The 16,877-nt window shown below is 43.0% G+C and overlaps 1 protein-coding gene and 1 long non-coding RNA gene across 4 annotated transcripts in view; one reads left to right on the top strand and one right to left on the bottom strand.

Annotated features, from left to right (window-relative positions):
• PBX3 (PBX homeobox 3) overlaps positions 1–16,877 on the bottom strand; it is a 411,372-nt gene that overhangs the window by 120,583 nt on the left and 273,912 nt on the right. The gene's annotated exons all lie outside the window — the stretch shown is intronic.
• LOC115472913 lies at positions 216–15,206 on the top strand. The gene is made up of 3 exons (XR_003942576.1): positions 216–309; positions 2,934–2,938; positions 15,196–15,206. It is a non-coding gene; the product is annotated as an uncharacterized LOC115472913 (long non-coding RNA).

The raw sequence follows: 16,877 nt of genomic DNA, 5'->3' as shown, positions 1-16,877 counted from the left end.
AAGAGATTTGCATGCACTGCCTCCAATGCATGCAAATCTATCTCATGAATATTTGTTGTGGATACACTGAAAGCCTGAGTGCCTGAGGTGCCTCCAGGACCAGGTTTGGGAACCACTGATATAAATGATAGAGACATTTAAATACCTCTGTTGTAAAAATGCACAAGAGGCGAGTCTCTTCCAACTGAAAGGAAGCTTGGGGAGAATGAGATGAAGGTGAAAGGGAATATACTCAGAAGTAATCTAAGGAAATACTTCCTTATGGAAAAGGTGGTGTATGTGTGGAATGTCCTCCTAGTGGTGGTGGTGGTGACCAAGACTGTATCTGAATTCAAGAAAGCATAGGAGAAACAAATAGGATCACTAAGGAAGAGAAAGAGATAGTGGATGGTATAGGGACCTCTAAAGGATAAGAAGATTTACTGGATGGTATAAAGGGGCAGACTGGATAGGTCATATGGTCTTTATTTACCATCATTTTCTGTTTCTATGTTTAACATATGGATGGTCTTACAGACAAGTGGGCTAACCTATTTTTCACAGTTGAGATGGTTGGCCCAGTTGTCCATGTGGTCAATGGGGATGGCCCGTTCAATCATATGCAAAAATCTTCAAAATTCATTCACTTCTAGCGTAGTCCACTTGCCAACAGGTAAATATTGCTGTCTTGATGCACTAGATCCAAAAAGCTGCAAATCTGAAAAACTGATGGTTAGCCCACTTGTCCGTAAAACCATCCATATGTTAAATCAATTTTGTGAACAGTTCTCTTAAGGTGCACTAATGAATTGAATGTACATCCCTACTTTGCAACCCTGGTGTATGAAATTAGGTTTAAGCTATCATCTCTGTACCCAGTGCCCTGTGTGTGTATCACGGGGTAAATACAGGCTTTACAGTGTACAAGTCCTCTTGGAGTTCAAAACCCTTTAATATATGGTCTACTAGTACTCAATATTTTGAGCCTGATTTGCTCCTGCTCCTTTTGTTTTCCATCTCAGTTGAAAACAGGGCTGGGATCTAGCACCACAAACCTTCACTTATAACTGGGAATTTCTGTCTCATTCTGTACCTTCCCTCTTCCTCTACCCCCTTTGCCCACCATCCACTTCAACTTACTTAGTCTAATCAATGAATTCTGTGGATTGGGGTCTTGCGCCATTATTCCTTCTAGAACCCTACAACAATCAGAGTTTTCATTCTTGCCAATAGTGTCACCATTGCCTAAACCCTTCTACCTTGTCAGGGGCTCTGAACATTACTACTGCAGCACGTCCAGCCCTAGCAGTCCATGGACGAGGAAGATTTGAGCCAAACATTTAAACTTCTGTATGGCAGTATATGAACTCCATCTGCAGAACTGGAAAGAAGTAGAGAAATCATGAATGCTTTTCAAAGTGCTCTGCTCAGACAAATGGTGACAGAACCCATGAGGGAAATAGCGACGCTGGATCTGGTGCTCATAAATCACAAGAGGATTGTGAAAAATTGCAAGATGGCCTTACGAGACTGGGAAACTGGGCATCCAAATGGCAGATGTTGTTTAATGTGAGCAAGTGCAAAGTGATGCATATGGGAAAGAGGAACTTGCCTATAGTTATGTGATGCAAGGCTCCACATTAGGAGTCACCAACCTGGAAAAGGATCTAGGAGTCATCGATGATACTTTGAAACCATCTGCTCATTGTGCTGCAGCAGCAAAGAAAGCAAATAGAATGTTAGGTATTATTAGGAAAGGAATGGAAGATAAAAACGAGGATATTATAATGCTTTTGTATCACTCCATAGTTCGACCGCACCTTGAATACTGTGTGCAATTCTGGTTGCTGCATCTCAAAAAAAGATGTGGAGGGGCATTTTTGAAAAAATTGTCTGTTTGGATTGGGACGTCTTTGTAAAACCTCCAAATCCGGAGGCAGGGAAAACCGTATTTTTGAAAAAAGATGGACGTCCATCTTTCATTTTGAAAATACCGTCAGAGACGTCCAAATCCATAGACGTCCTTAAATTTAGATGTCCTTGGATTTGGACGTCTTTGACTTTCAGCAATTTTTGAAACCAAAGACATCCAAGTCAAAAACATCCAAATGCAAGCCATTTGGATGTGGGAGGAGCCAGCATTTCTAGTGCACTGGTCCCCCTCACATGCCAGGACACGAATCGGGCACCCTAGGGGGCACTGCAGTGAACTTCATAAAATGCTCCCAGGAATATAGCTCCCTTAACTTGTGTGCTGAGCCCCCAAAACCCACTACCCCCAACTGTACACCACTACCATGGCCCTTACGGGTGAAGGGGGGCACCCATATATGGGTACAGTGGATTTGTGGTGGATTTTGGAGAGCTTGCTGTTTCCTCCACAAATGTAACAGGTAGGGGGTATGGGCCTGGCTCCGCCTGTCTGAAGTGCAATGCAGTACCCACTAAAACTGCTCCTGGGACCTTCATGCACTTTCATGGACCTGTGTATGACATCTGAGGCTGCCATAGAGGCTGGCACAAAATATTTTTAAAGATTTATGTTGAGGGTGGGGGAGGGTTAGTGACCACTATGGGAGTAAGGGGAGGTCATCCCCGATTCTCTCTGGTGGTCATCTGGTCATTTCGGGCACCTTTTTGTGCCTTATTCGTAAAAAAAAAAAACATGTCCGGGTGAAAACATCCAAGTGTTCGTCATGGACGTCCTTGCTTTTTTCGATTATGGGTCAAAGACATCCAAGTGTTAGGCACACCCAAGTCCTGCCTTCACTATGCCTCCAACACACCCCCTTGAAATTTGGACGTCCTTGCGACCGACTTCAGTTGGAGACATCCAAAATCGGGTTTTGATTATATCGATTTGGACGTTTCTGGGAGGTGGGCGTCCATGTTCCGATTTATGTCAAGAGTTGGACGTCTTTCTCTTTCAAAAATGAGCCTGCTAGTGGAATTAGAAAATGTACAGAGAAGAGCAATGAAAATGATAAAGGGAATGGGACAACTTCCCTATAAGGAAAGGCTGAAACAGCTTGGGATCTTCAGCCTGGAGAAAAGATGGCTGAGGGGAAATATGATAGAGGTATATAAAATACTGAGTGGAGTGGAACAGGTACATAAGTACATAAGTAATGCCACACTGGGAAAAGACCAAGGGTCCATCGAGCCCAGCATCCTGTCCACGACAGCGGCCAATCCAGGCCAAGGGCACCTGGCAAGCTTCCCAAACGTACAAACATTCTATACATGTTATTCCCGGAATTGTGGATTTTTCCCAAGTCCATTTAGTAGCGGTTTATGGACTTGTCCTTTAGGAAACCGTCTAACCCCCTTTTAAACTCTGCCAAGCTAACCGCCTTCACCACGTTCTCCAGCAACGAATTCCAGAGTTTAATTATGCGTTGGGTGAAGAAACTTTTTCTCCGATTTGTTTTAAATTTACTGCACTGTAGTTTCATCGCATGCCCCCTAGTCCTAGTATTTTTGAAAAGTGTGAACAGACGCTTCACATCCACCTGTTCCACTCCACTCAGTATTTTATATACCTCTATCATGTCTCCCCTCAGCCGTCTCTTCTCCAAGCTGAAAAGCCCTAGCCTAGGTACACGTGAATCGCTTGTTTATTCTTTCCAAAAATACTAGGACTAGGATGCATGCAATGAAGCTACAAAGTAGTACATTTAAAACAAATTGGAGAAAAATAGTTCTTCACTTATTGTGTAGTTAAACTCTGGAATTCATTGCCGGAGAATGTGGTAAAAGCAGTTAGCTTAGTGGGGTTTACAAAAGGTTTGGACAGCTTCCGAAAAGAAAAATACATAAGACATTATTAAAAAGGACTTGGGAAAATCCACTGCTTATTTCTGGGATAAGCAGCATAAAATGTATTGTACTGTTTTGGGATCTTGCCAGGTTCTTGTGTCCTGGATTGGCAACTGCTGGAAACAGAATACTGGGCTTGATGGACCTTCAGTCTGTACCAGTATGGCAACATTTATGTACTTATGTATTCCCAGAAGAAAATCAAGGAGAAGGACCATGATTGGCTGGCAAAGGTACACATGAGCATGGGGTGTATATAGCACTATTCTTGGAAGAGGGTGTTTATTAGCAACTTGAAAATTTGAAGGCAGAAAAAAGCCATGGGACTGGATGGGATCCATCCCAGGATATTGAAGGAGCTCAGAAAGGCTCTGGTGGGTCCTCAAAGATTTGTTTAATAAATCCTTGGAGACAGGAGAAGTTCCGAGAGACTGGAGAAGAGCGGATGTGGTCCCTCTTCACAAAAGTGATGACAGAGAAGAAACTGGAAACTATAGTCCTGTAAGCCTACTACTACTACTACTTAACATTTCTAGAGCGCTACTAGGGTTACGCAGCGCTGTACAGTTTAACAAGGAAGGCCAGACCCTGCTCAATGGAGCTTACAATCTAAAGGACAAAATGTCAAGTTGGGGCCTCACTTCGGTTATTGGAAAAATAATGGAAGTGATGCTGAAGGAAAGAATAGTGAATTTCCTGGAATCCAATAGTACTACTACTACTACTATTTAGCATTTCTATAGCGCTACAAGGCATACGCAGCGCTGCACAAACATAGAAGAAAGACAGTCCCTGCTCAAAGAGTTTACAATCTAATAGACAAAAAATAATAATAATAAAGTAAGCAAATCAAATCAATTAATGTGAACGGGAAGGAAGAGAGGAGGGTAGGTGGAGGCGAGTGGTTACAAGTGGTTACGAGTCAAAAGCCATGTTAAAGAGGTGGGCTCTCAGTCTAGATTTAAAGGTGGCCAAGGATGGGGCAAGACGTAGGGGCTCAGGAAGTTTATTTCAGGCGTAGGGTGCAGCGAGACAGAAGGCGTGAAGTCTGGAGTTGGCAGTAGTGGAGAAGGGAACAGATAAGAAGGATTTATCCATGGAGCGGAGTGCACGGGAAGGGGTGTAGGGAAGGACGAGTGTAGAGAGATACTGGGGAGCAGCAGAGTGAGTACATTTATAGGTTAGTAGAAGAAGTTTGAACAGGATGCGAAAACGGATAGGGACTTGAGGAGAGGGGTAATATGAGTAAAGCGACCCTGGCGGAAGACGAGACGGGCAGCAGAGTTTTGAACCGACTGGAGAGGGGAGAGGTTACAAGATCCAAGCCAAGACAGCATGGTTTTACCAAAGGTAAATTGTGCCAAACAAATCTGACTGAATTCTTTGACTGGGTGACCAGAGAATTGGATCAAGGACATGTGCTAGATAAAATCTACTTAGAATTCAGCACAGCCTTTGTCACAGTTCCTCATAAGAGGCTCTTGAATAAACTTGACAGGCTGAGGTTAGGACCCAAAGTGGTGAACTGGATTAGGAACTGGTTGACAGATAGATGCCAGAGGGTGGCAATTAATGGAATTGACTCAGAGGAAGGTAAGGTGAGTAGTGGAGAGCCTTAAGAAACAGTGCTGGGGCCAATTCTGTTCAATATATTTGTGAGCGACTTTGAGGAAGGGTTAAAAGGTAAGGTTTGTCTTTTTGCAGATGATACCAAGATTTATAACAGGGTGGACACCCTGGAGGGAATGGAAAACATGAAAAAGGATTTGCAAAAGTTAGAAGAATGGTCTAATGTTTGTCAATTAAAATTCAATGTAAAGAAATGCAGACTGATGCACTTAGGGAGTAGAAATCCATGGATCCATATGTGCTAGAAGGTGAGAGGTTGATATGCACAGATAGGGACAGTGAACGTGGAGTGACAGTATCTGAGGGTGTGAAGGTGCTATGCTGTATACAGAGGATGCTATGCTGTATACAGAGGTGTAACCAGCAGAAGAAAGGAGGAGTTGATGTCCCTGTACCAGTTGTTGGTGAGGCCCTACTTGGAGTATTATGTTCAGTTTTGGAGGCTGTATCTTGCTAAGGATGTAAAAAGATTTCAAGCAGTTCAGAGGAAGACAACAAAAAAGGTATGGCCCACAACTGACAAGAAAGATTTGGATAGGCTGGAGTGGGTTTTGACGGCAACTTCAGTAGCTGGACACTAAAGACAAGGCTGGGTGGACCTCAATGGTCTATATCCCAGAAATGCCATGGGTTGATAATGAGCGTGACTGCTGGACAGACTGGATGGACCTATCAGGTCTTTATCTGCCATCATTTACTATACTACTGAACTACCAACCCAGCCTAGCCCACCCAATTAAGTGAAAAATAATTTTTGTTGCATGAATAAACTTAAGCAAAAGAAATGGTAATTACAGAAATATAGAAGTGATAAATACTTAAAGGAAAATGCTTTAAATTGATCAGAATATAAACATGTCCATTTTTAGGGGGCTTAGTGTCTACTTTCTTTTATAGAATACTAGGGCAGCAGTACAAATCCTCATGTATAATTTGAGTGCATTTACTTATACCAGCTATAAAGCTGGTTTAAATACTCATGCCTACATTGCTAAAAATCCACACAAATTATAGCATTCTATAATTTCTGTGTGTACCAAATGTCCTGCCCACACTTTGTCCATGTGTACATCCACCTTTAAGCTATACACCCATTGCTTTTAGGCACCCATCATATAAAAAAGCATGGAAGTAAAGTATTCCTCCCACTGTGCATGTATATGCTGGTGTTATGCTCATTTATGCGTGTTCTTGGCGCCTAATTGCTGGTATACTCTTTATAGATTTAGCTCCTATATGAGTATAATTTTATCCGCATATAGTCTGGTTAGTCTGGTGAGGACGTCCTCGCAAAACGTCCCGATGGAGGGGCGGGGAAATCCGTATTATCGAAACAAGATGGACATCCATCTTTCATTTCGATAATACGGTCAGGGATGCTGAAATCTAGAAATTTAGGTCGTCCTTAGAGATGGTCATTCCTAGACTTGATCGTTTCTGATTTTCAACGATAATGGAAACCAAAGATGCCCATCTTAGAAACAACCAAATGCAAGCCCTTTGGTCACCCTAGGGGGCACTGCAGTGGACTTCAGAAATTGCTTCCAGGTACACAGCTCCCTTACCTTGTGTGCTGAGCCCCCCAACCCCCCCCCCCAAACCCACTACCCACAACTGTACACCACTACCATAGCCCTTATGGGTGAAGGGGGGCACCTAGATGTGGGTACAGTAAGTTTGTGGTGGGTTTTGGAGGGCTCACATTTACCACCACAAGTGTAACAGGTGGGGGGGGGGGGGGGATGGGCCTGGGTCTGCCTGCCTGAAGTGCACTGCACCCACTAAAACTGCTCCAGGAACCTGCACAATGCTGTGATGGACCCGAGTATGACATTTGAGGCTGGCAAAAAATATTTTTAAAGATTTTTTTTGAGGGTGGGAGGGGGTTAGTGACCACTGGGGGAGTAAGGGGAGATCATCCCTGATTCTCTCCAGTGGTCATCTGGTCAGTTCAGGCACCTTTTTGTGCCTTGGTTGTAAGAAAAACACGACCAGGTAAAGTCGTCCAAGTGCTCGTCAGGGATGCCCTTTTTTTCCCATTATGGGTCAAGGATATCCATGTGTTAGGCACGGCCAAGTCCCACCTTCGCTACGCCTCCAATATGCCCCCATGAACTTTGGCCGTCCCTGCGACGGAAAGCAGTTGGGGACGTCCAAAATTGGCTTTCGATTATACCGATTTGGACGACCTTGTAAGGACGTCCATCTTCCGATTTGTGTCGAAAGATGGGCATCCTTCTCTTTCGAAAATAAGCCTGATAGAGGTACATGGATTAACGTTAACTATATTTTGGTGGCATTTGGATTAGGCACCATCTTTAAAAATAACCATTAATAAATAGTTGATGCCAGGTATCATCCCCACAGAGGTGTTGACAGAGAAGCTTAATTTGGACAATTTCTACATTACAGTATGTGGGCAGAAGTGAGGGTTGTTTATATGTGGTTTCAACATTGATATGTTTAATTATTTCTTTGTGTTTCTTTTTTTCATTAGTGATTTTTATGCTGCAGAAGTGAGCACTGTGATTATTTAGAGTTTCTACTGAAGCCCCGTGATCTTGGACATTTCAAATATTTTGTGTTGGTGCTGAACTACAGAGAAGTTTATTTTTGACAGTGCTCTCTCAGATAAGTACATTTGCCATTAAAACTGACTTTTACAGACAATATTCTATAATATAATTCAATTAGAATGGTTTTGGCACATTTTTCCACAAAATATAAGAATGTATTTTGCTATGGCAAAAGTTGTTTTCTATTTTTAGTGGAGTAGTAATGTACACAATTTTAATATAAAGAGCAAATGATTGAAACATCTGAAATGTTGAGTTGAGGTTTGGAAAAATTTGGAAATTTTCCTCTATAGTCTTGTGTCCTTTTCATTCAATCACGTGATTTCTGATGCATTCATAGGTTTAAAAATGAAAAAAAAAGGATATTTTAAAATCATATTTAAAAAAATTAAAATGTATTTATATAAAACGTGGACAATGTACTTTAACCCATACCAGCTGCAATACAAATTCCACTATAATATTTTGCTCAATTTTAAAAGAAACCATTTGTTCACATAATCCTGTTTTGTGTGCATAAATGACTTTTAAAATTACCTCCACAGTATCTCATTGAAAGCAATAAAAATGCCGTAACACATTCCATGGTGAACTCCGGCCAGCAGAACGAAATGAGAAAGAAAACCAAAATGGTCTGTTTTCCTTTCAAAGCACTAGACAATGAACTTGATTTAGCTTTACAAAAACACTTATTTAAAAATATAATCAAAGCCTTCTGCATTTTAAGTTTCCTAACAATAAATCATGTAAATGGATATTTGTACTAAGTGATAAAACTGAACAGATTCTAAATTGATCAGTAAAGTTACTCATAAATTGTCTGCTTCTAATGAGCTCTAAACAAAGGCTGGATAAAGAAGTCTTCAGCTTTGAGTGTATAGAGAAAAAATAACCAAACATTTTTTTCTGAGACCTCTCCTCACCCTTTTAACGTGTTAAAACTGGTTTAAAATAAAGCTTCAGAGTAGAACAGTTACTTAAATCACAAAAGACAGTATTATAGGTAGACAAGGGAAGGACTAAAAACCAATACAATCAATATGTTCTGTAACTTGTTGTCACTGAATGGGTTTTCTGAGGTTTATGAGATAGAGAAGGCAATTTTATAAATAGCGCTCAAAAATTGGTGCTCAAAAAAAATTTTGACGCTAAATGCAATTCTATAAATGGTACTTAAAGTTGAGCCTGCGTAATAATAATCAATTATAATGTATATCAAATTAGGCCTCACAAGCCAAGGGTACCAACTAAGTGGACACACCTAATTAGGTTATCATCATAGGCCAACCACCACCACCGGAAAACCTGCAGAGTGCAAAAAAACTCAACATGTAAAGAGAAAAAAAAAAGTAATCTGCAATAAAAACCGGAGGGTTTGCTAATGACTAATTCTTAATTTAAATACACAGGCAGCATCCATGCGGAGCTAGTAAGCAACTAAATTGTCTAGTGAAAGAGTAATTATATATGGTAAGGACTAACAGGGACAACCAAATATAAGGAATTATGGTTTGAAGTATAGAGAGATTGGTTTGATTATACTACAAGGGTCAACGAGAAAAAAGTCTGTGTTTGGATGTCGGGAGAAGTTATTGAATTTTTGGATTCTACCACTTCCTTCTTTTGGATGATTCACCCATTTTGAGCGACTTATGAAACAAGCAGTTCTGCTCTTCCTTTTTGGATCAAGCTAAGTACTTCTGCTTTTGTGGTAAACTATTCTATACTTCAAACCGTAATTCCTTATATTTGGTTGTCCCTGTTAGTCCTTACCATATATAACTACTCTTCCGCTAGCACAATTTAGTTGCTTACTAGCTCCGCATGGATGCTGCCTGTGTATTTAAATTAAGAATTAGTCATTACCAGGGGCGTATCTGCGTGGGGCCACAGGGGCCTGGGCCCCCGCAGATTTCGCCCTGGCCCCCCTCCCCGCCGTCAACCCTCCCCCGCTGCTTACTTTTGCTGGCGCCGAGGTCCCGACCCGCAGTCTCCGTTTTTCGTCTTCCTCCGTGGCCATGCTTCCAGGAAGTAACGCTGCAGTGCTGATTCGTTGACCCCAGTTCGACGTCTGACGTCAGACGTCGAACTGGGGTCAACGAATCAGCACTGCAGCGTTACTTCCTGGAAGCATGGCCACGGAGGAAGACGAAAAACGGAGACTGCGGGTCGGGACCTCGGCGCCAGCAAAAGTAAGCAGCGGGGGAGGGTTGACGGCGGGGAGGGGGTGGAGAGAGGCGGCGGCGGCGGCGGCGGGGGGGGGGGGGGGAGGGAGGCAAAAATGTGCCCCCCCTCTCTGGCTCTGGCCCCCCCTACCGCCGGATTCCAGATACGCCCCTGGTCATTACTACTATAAATCATTTCTATAGTGCTACCAGTCGTACGCAGTGCTTCACAATTAACATGAAGAAAAGACAGTCCCTGCTCAAAAGAGCTTACCATCTAAATCAGGACAGACGGACAGGACAAATAAGGGAAAAGGGTAGGACAGACTGACTTTTTTTCTCTTTACATGTTGAGTTTTTTTGCTCTCTGCAGGTTTTCTGGTGCTGGTGGTTGGCCTATGATGATAGCCTAATTAGGTGTGTCCACTTAGTTGGTACCCTTGGCTTGTGAGGCCTAATTTGATATACATTATAATTGACTCTTGATTATTATGCAGACAGCATTCTATGTTTTAGAGCAAATATACACCTATAGTTTCTAAGTTTATTGCTCTAAGCAGATTTTTGCATTTCTGATAACTTAAAGTTGAGCGCCATTTATAGAATTGTACTTAGCACTCACTTATATGCAAAAAAAACCTCCCCCATGCAGATCGATGGGCACAGAATTTCCATGCCAATATTCTGCACAGATATTGGTGCTGATAGCAGCTCCATTGTCAGCATGGACAGTAAGAAATATGGTATTGACCAGAAGGCAACCAAATTTCTTTGAGGCTCATCATCATCCTTGGCCACAGGAGGTCTTATTTGCAGTATAGGATGGCCTGGCAGAGATTGGCCACTTCCTAAAACAACGAGGCATCCTTCTCTAGGGACGTAAGTGTGAGGCTCATGATTGTATATCAGCTGTGACCCCAGTAGAAGAAAGCACCCTTTGCATGCTACTACTACTACTACTACTATTTAGCATTTCTATAGCGCTACAAGGCATACGCAGCGCTGCACAAACATAGACGAAAGACAGTCCCTGCTCAAAGAGCTTACAATCTAATAGACAAAAAATAAATAAAGTAAGCAAATCAAATCAATTAATGTGAACGGGAAGGAAGAGAGGAGGGTAGGTGGAGGCGAGTGGTAACAAGTGGTTACGAGTCAAAAGCAATGTTAAAGAGGTGGGCTTTCAGTCTAGATTTAAAGGTGGCCAAGGATGGGGCAAGACGTAGGGGCTCAGGAAGTTTATTCCAGGCGTAGGGTGCAGCGAGACAGAAGGCGCGAAGTCTGGAGTTGGCAGTAGTGGAGAAGGGAACAGATAAGAAGGATTTATCCATGGAGCGGAGTGCACGGGAAGGGGTGTAGGGAAGGACGAGTGTGGAGAGATACCGGGGAGCAGCAGAGTGAGTACATTTATAGGTTAGTAGAAGAAGTTTGAACAGGATGCGAAAACGGATAGGGAGCCAGTGAAGGGTCTTGAGGAGAGGGGTAGCATGAGTAAAGCGACCCTGGCGGAAGATGAGATGGGCAGCAGAGTTTTGAACCGACTGGAGAGGGGAGAGGTGACTAAGTGGGAGGCCAGCAAGAAGCAGATTGCAGTAGTCTAAACGAGAGGTGACAAGGGTGTGGATGAGGGTTTTGGTAGAGTGCTCGGAAAGAAAGGGGCGGATTTTACGGATGTTGTAAAGAAAGAAACAACAGGTCTTGGCAATCTGCTGGATATGAGCAGAGAAGGAGAGAGAAGAGTCAAAGATGACCCCAAGGTTTCGAGCTGAGGAGACAGGGAGAATGAGAGAGCCATCAACAGAAATAGAAAACGGGGGGAGCGGGGAGGTGGGTTTGGGGGGGAAAATGAGAAGCTCGGTTTTGGTCATATTTAATTTCAGGTGGCGTTGAGACATCCAGACAGCAATGTCAGACAAGCACGCTGAAACTTTGGTTTGGATGCAAGGTGAGATATCAGGGGTAGAAAGGTAGATTTGGGAGTCATCAGCATAGAGATGGTAGGAAAAGCCATGGGATGAGATTAATGAACCAAGGGAAGAAGTGTAGATAGAAAAGAGGAGGGGACCAAGAACAGAACCCTGAGGTATGCCGACAGGCAGAGGGATAGAAGTAGAAGAGGATCCACCAGAGTGAACACTAAAGGTGCGGAGGGAGAGGTAGGAAGAGAACCAGGAAAGGGCAGAGCATGCTAATTTTGTAGCGATGGCAATGGGTGGTGAAGTGATGATGACAGATAGGCAGTGGTAGGGTTTGAACCTGTCACCCCTGAATGTCAAAGTCCACTGTTTTAACCACTAGGTTATTGCCTCCCCTCCACAGCATAATGTGCCAGACATCAGGGGTCAGCATGTTGATTGCCATTGCCACATATGTCCTGATCTGGAAATAAGATCACTGTTGAATAGCAAGGTAGAATTGTGAAACATTTGTGATGAACCTGCCACTCAACCTCCCTCTCCCTTCCCACCCCTTGTCTCCATACAGACCAAGATTTGAGGAAATGGGCCCGTTACCTGCAGCAGCATAAGGTAGAATATCTGCGAGGGGGGGGGGAGCTGCAGGCACAGGCAGATGAGTAACACTACAGTGTCAAATGTCTCTTTCCACTTCTCACTCATATCTATGCCAGCCACATGGGTGCAGGTAACCATCTACGGTGCCCGAAAGTATAGGTTGCAATCCTGCTTATTTTCGAAGGAGAAGGGCGCCCATCTTCCAACACAAATCGGGAGATGGGCATCCTTCTCCTAAGGTCACCCAGTTCAGCATAATCAAAAGCCGATTTTGGGCGTTGTCAACTGCTTTACGTCGCGGGGACGACCAAAGTTCAAGGGGGCATGTCAGCAGTGTATTAAAAGGCGGGACGGGGGCGTGGTTAACAGATGGGCCTCCTCGGCCGACAATGGAAAAAAGAAGGGCATCCCTCACGAGCATTTGGCCGACTTTACTTGGTCCATTTTTTTTCACGACCAAGCATCAAAAAGGTGCCTGAACTGACCAGATGACCACCGGAGGGAATCGGGGATGACCTCCCCTGACTTCCCCAGTGGTCACTAACCACCTCCCACCCTGAAAAAACAACTTGAAAATTTTTTTTTTTAGAGTATGTCCTTCGCTATGCCTCCGTCCCTGCGACAGCAGTTGAGGACGTCCTTCCCTGTGACGGCAGTTGAGGATGTCCTTCCCTGTGATGGCAGTTGAGGACGTCCAAAATGTGGATGTTTCTGTGAGAAGGACATCCATGCCTTTGCTATGCCTCTGACATCCTCTTTATTTATTTGGATTTTGGATCACAAGTAGCAGCAGTGGGATTTGAACCAGTCACTTCTGGATTGCAAGACCAGTGCTCTAACCACTAGGCCACTCCACTCCTTTGAAATTTGGCCATCCCTGGGGGGGGGGAGGTATGTGTGTGTCAGCGGAGGCATAACAAAGGCATGGATGTCCTTCTTTCAAACATTTTGGACATCCTCCACTGCCCCCCACAGGGATGGCCAAATTTCACGGGAGTGGAGTAGAGTGGAGAAGTGGCAGAGAGGCTTAGTGGTTAGAGCACTGGTCTTGCAATCTAGAGGTGGCCGGTTCAAATCTCACTGCTGCTACTTGTGATCCAAAATCCAATTAAATAAATAAAGAGGGTGTCAGAGGCATAGCAAAGACATGAACATCCTTCTCACGTCCTCAACTGCCGTCGCAGGGAAGGACGTCCTCAACTGCCGTCGCTTCCCCTCCTTAGGAAGGAAATCGTGTGCAAATGAGCTAACAGCGAGCAACTCATTTGCATGCAATTTCCTTCACGCATGCCCGTTCCTTTCCGGATCGGTAAGGGAAGGGCTTTTTCCATTCAGTTAGTGGGGCCAGTGCACTATGAATGCTGGCTCCTCCCATGACCAAATGGCTTGGATTTGGTCATTTCTGAGATGGGCGTCCTCACTTTCTATTATTGCCGAAAACAGGGGACCACCATCTCTAAGGTCGACCTAAATTTAATGATTTGGGCGTCCCCGATCGTATTATCGAAACGAAAGATGGACGTCCACCTTGTTTCGATAATACAGGTTGCCCCGCCCCTTTACAGGGCCATCCTTAGAGATGGGTGCCCCCGTTCGATTATCCCCCTCAATGTATAACCAATAGGCAAAGGTTGCTCCCTAACCCTTACCTGATAATTTTCTTTCCTTTAGTCACAGAGGATGAATCCAGAGACCTGTGGATTGTGACCATCTACCAGCAGGTGGAGTTAGAGGACAACAGAACTGAACGGATGCTCCTTAATCAGTCAATATGTCACACAACAAAGCAGAAGTAAATTATCATATCAACATTCTTCCTTTTTCACAGAACTGAAACTTGAACATTATATAAACCATAATCAATAACAATAATGTACACCGTAACCTAAACAGGGAAACAAATTTAATAAGCAAAATTCTCACTATAAAAAGAAAGAGAAAAAGGAAAGAAAAAAAGAAAGAAGGTAGGGGTTCTGGATTCATCTACTGTGACTAAAGGAAAGTAAATGATCAGGTAAGTCGTAGTTTTTCCTTCCTTGTCATGAGCAGCAGGTGAATTCAGAAACTTGTGGGGTGTGGCAAAGCAGTCCTCAGCTAGGGCGAGAAGCAGAAAAACCCACAGAAAGAACCAATGCCCCAAAAGTTGTGTCTGACTGCTCTGAAATGTTCAATAGAGCTTGGAAAAGAAATCTGTAAATTAGCTACATGGTCCTCTTTGCATACCTTTTCCAGACTCAGCGTATGTCTAGTAGTGCTATAGAAATGATTAGTAGTACAACTCCAAAGACTCATATGATAGAATTAGTCTATTTGTATCTATGCAAAACCTACACAGTTATTTCCTTTAGATGTTCATTCTAACAAACAAAAGTTATTTTTATACTAATTAGTATGAAAAAGATGTGCATTTCTTAAGAGATGGACAGCCATGCATGTTAATTGAAAACTACCCAAAAATGTTTTTAGCTGAGCTGGGTATTTCAAGGTGTAAACTACAGACAAAATGGGACAGAGGAAGACTGCACTCCACAGTTAGATGAAAGACAAGAGCATTCAACAGAAATGTCTACCACAGTCTCTACAGAAAATTATGAGCAACTACATAAATCCACCCTCTCACTCTTCACACAGACTTGTTAGAGCTGTACTGATTCTCTGGGCAGCTATAATTCTGCTGACTGATACCCTGGAATCACCCTGTCAATACCCAACGGTGTGCTGCCTCTCCAACTATCAGTGCCCCTAATATCCCCTCTCTTTGATGGCATTTGCTGACCTTTAATCTAATGCTAGTTTACTCTCATCACTGAAGTGTAAGTCAGAGGGCAATAAAACTGTAACCTGACTGATTCAAAAGGGAAAGCTAAAGTGCCTGGAACAGTGAAGCCAACCTTCTCGGGGCTCTCTTAAAAGAGAAAGCCAGAAATGGAAGGCAGCTGAGACTAACAATATTTAAAGCTTGTAGCCAGATTTACTGTAGATTTGTTCTATGAATGTTAGATTGTCTTAAATACTTCTGAGCTTGAATTGCTAATGTGAAGAAACAAGAGATGCACATATTTTAAGGGGTCTTTTTTGGGGGGTCCTGCAGTTGCGGGCCAGAAGATTCTTCATGTTTTTTTCAGTAAATGATATGAAACAAATGTGCTCTGTATGAATAAAATAATGCAAACAAGCAAAATGAAGATAATGGAGTAGTGTAGGTTCAATCCACATTAAAGTGAAGGAGAATTAGAGAAAAGTCAGTCTAACAGATGGCATGATGCTGTATTTTTAGAAAGCTCACAACATGTCTTATGTTTGAAGGTTTTTCCTGCATTGCATCGTCATTTATTATATACTGATGCGCTTTGTTGATTCAGCTCATCTCCAAAAGAAATGACTATTTGCTATGCAAATTGTGACGTTGTTTTTAGTATAAATTTTTCAAAACTGTCTGTCTCTGATGTATTAGGCTATCTCAAATAGCAGCTTCTGTGTTTTATTAGACTGACCAGACCACATAGAACGTGCTTAAAATTCTCTTATTCTTTGACTCGAGCTACAGCAGTGCTTCCTAACCCAGTCCTTGGGACACATCTACCCAGTTGGGTTTTCAGGATATCCACAATGAATATATGCATGAGTTAGATTTGCACACCAAGGAGGTAGTGCATGCAAATCTATCTCATGCATATTCATTGTGGATATCCTGAAAATGTGACTGGTGGGTGTGACCCATGGACTGGGTTAAGAAACACTGAACTACTGGAATATTTATGATATGACAAGAAAGCCAAAGGCTAGTGATGATAGCATGATCTTCAGGGTTCCCATTGAGATGACTGTGATGGCAACAAATAGCAATTTCAGCATGAGTTAACCCAAATCTGCATGAAAAATGAACTTGCTTGGCCATTAATACAAAAAATAGAAAATCAGCTATTTTATGGTTATGTCAAAATGGCCTTAGCACATACGAAAACCCACACAAGGGTGCACTAAGGCCACTTTTTGATGTAGCTTAGTAAAAGGGCCCCTTTGTTCTCACAGATACATTTACCTGTAGCAGGTGTTCAAGGGCAAGCAGCTTAAATTCTCACATATGGGTGCCATCACTGATGGAGCCTGATCCAGAAAACAGTACCCTAGTAACTTTTTCCATTAATATTTGGGTAGTCTTGCTGTGCATGCATGTCTATTCTTGCCTGCTGCTG

The sequence above is a fragment of the Microcaecilia unicolor genome, chromosome 6 (assembly GCF_901765095.1).
Source record: "Microcaecilia unicolor chromosome 6, aMicUni1.1, whole genome shotgun sequence".
Taxonomy (NCBI): Eukaryota; Metazoa; Chordata; class Amphibia; order Gymnophiona; family Siphonopidae; genus Microcaecilia; species Microcaecilia unicolor.
This window is presented reverse-complemented; position numbering and strand designations above follow the sequence as displayed.